General features: G+C 54.7%; 1 protein-coding gene across 1 annotated transcript in view; it reads right to left on the bottom strand.

The window, feature by feature from the left end:
* The window catches only part of LOC116400976 (protein Daple-like), a 37,563-nt gene that overhangs the window by 28,555 nt on the left and 6,793 nt on the right, over nucleotides 1-2,215 (bottom strand). The window lies entirely within an intron of this gene.

The following is a 2,215-nucleotide window of genomic DNA, read 5'->3' as shown; positions in this document are numbered from 1 at the left end:
ACACACACACACACACACACACACACACACACACACACTTCCTCTGAGCTCTAACCCCACACAGTGATGGGGAGTGTATTGCTTGCACGTAGTAAGATACTTTAATACGATATGCAACCCTTTCTGGATTATGTAGTGTTTTTGCCTGTTGTCTAGGAATCCCCTGGTTGAACCAGGCTGGTTCTGAAAGTCATTATGTCATTATTTGTCATGGGACAAATTAGTAGTTTTTTGCCTGTAAGTCAGAAAACAAAGCCATTCAGAGCTCCATCTGTTGATGTGGGGAAACTAGAGGCTGACAGTTTGGTTATACTTCCAAATCAATGTATGTATGAGCTTCAGCTGGAACACGATTGGCCAAAATGTGACTGACAAAGTTTCCGAGGATACTTTTCTTCCACTGTAACAACATCCACTATTAGAATACATTGTAGTGCAATAGCTGTGAATCCAAGCTGAACACAGCCGTCCTTCATAAACAGGAGCAAAGCTACAAACACAGACAGTGATGTGGAACTCACAAACCTTTCAGAAGCAGTTCAAAAAGACCTCTCCCTTTTTTAAATGACTCATACATTTAAAAAACAACAAGAAATAAGTGTCGGGGTGTCGCTATGTTATATCAAAGTGACTAAATGCCCCACACTGAGCATGACGTTAGGAGATTTGCTCCCAATCATCTGACCGCACTGTGTTACTTCCTGCTCTGTCAGGATCCCTGTCAGACCAGACACCTCCCATGGCCACACAGCTGCAGCCACTCCAGCCGATTACCTCCTGCAGGCTGACACACCAGACTCAGGTCCCACTAATGCTTCCCCTGGCACTATATAAACTCTGGTCCTGCAGTCTGGGGTTGTCAGGTCGTACCGTCTTTCACCCGCTTCAACCCCGTTGCAGCTTCTGCCTCAAGCGCCTGCCTCCGGTGTCCGGCGGTCCGGGAATTCCCCGTGCCCTCCTTTGTGTTTACGGACTACTCACCGCCGCTCTGCCCTCCGTGGTGTTAACGGACTACACACCGCTGCTCTGCCTCCGTGGTGTTAACGGACTACACACCGCCACTCTGCCCTCTGTTGTGTTAATGGACTACACACGTCGTCAAGCTGCCAGCTCTCCAGTGTCGAGCCACGGGACATCACGCCGTCGATCTGCCTACTCTCTGGTGTCGGACCACGGGCTCCACACCTTCCTGTCTTTCTTACTCTGGCTAAATAAAGTCTGTTTCACCGTACTCTGTCTCCTGTGGTCTTGCTATTGGGTCCTAACGTGAACTTCCGTGACAGAACGACCTGACCATAATGGACCCAGCAACCACAGGAGCAGCTACGCCGTACAGGCCTAACAGTCTGCTGGAGGAGATGAGAAGTTTCGCTGCTGAAGTTTCTCGGATTAGCTGTTTCGTGCAGGAACTAGCCCGGACAGTCCAGTCTCCTCCAGCACCCGCACTATTCCCTCCTGTCCTCGCTCCGCCGGTCTGGGAATCCCCCGTGCCGGCTCCAGATCCCTATGACGGAACACTGGGGAAGTGCCAGGGCTTCCTGTTGCGATGCCAACGGGTATTTGACCGTCAGCCTCAGACTTTTGACTCAGACGGGTCCAAGGTCTCCTACGTGGTTGCATTACTGTGAGGAAGGGCTTTGGACTGGGCCGCGAGAACATTAAGTGTTGTTCGGCCAAATGCTGTGCTTTTTGTGGACTTTGTGGAGAGTTTTCGATCCTCCGGTGGCCTCCAATTATGTGGAGGCCCCTTCTCAGCCGGAGACGGGGCCAAGAAGGTGTAGCGGAACACTCGGTGGTCCGGCCAACTCCGGCTCCCCCGTATTCGGACGGCATTCCGGCCGACACCATATCTAGCTGCTGCCTCGGAGCCGCAGCGAACTCCGGCTCCAGTTCCTGCCGCCTCCGCGCCGCAGTCAGCTCCAGTTCCTGCCGCCTCCGCACCGCAGTCAGCTCCAGTCCCGGCCACCGCCATCTCCGAACAGCAGCGACCTCCAGTCCCGGCCACCGCCATCTCCGAACAGCAGCGACCTCCAGTCCCGGCCGCCGCCGTCTCCGAACAGCAGCGACCTCCAGTTGCCGCCTCGGAGACGCATTGACCTCCAGTGCCTGCCGCCGCTGGACCAGCATCCTATTCCCCGGAGCCCCGACTCAGAGAGTCCGAGTCCAGCCCGCCGGAGCACCCGTGTCCGGAGCCCTTCTGCCCGCCCCGGCCGTC

The sequence above is a fragment of the Anarrhichthys ocellatus genome, unplaced genomic scaffold, assembly GCF_004355925.1.
Source record: "Anarrhichthys ocellatus isolate YVR2014 unplaced genomic scaffold, GSC_Weel_1.0 scaffold228, whole genome shotgun sequence".
NCBI lineage: Eukaryota > Metazoa > Chordata > Actinopteri > Perciformes > Anarhichadidae > Anarrhichthys > Anarrhichthys ocellatus.
Note: the sequence above shows the minus strand (reverse complement) of the source record. Positions and strands in the feature narration are given on the sequence as shown.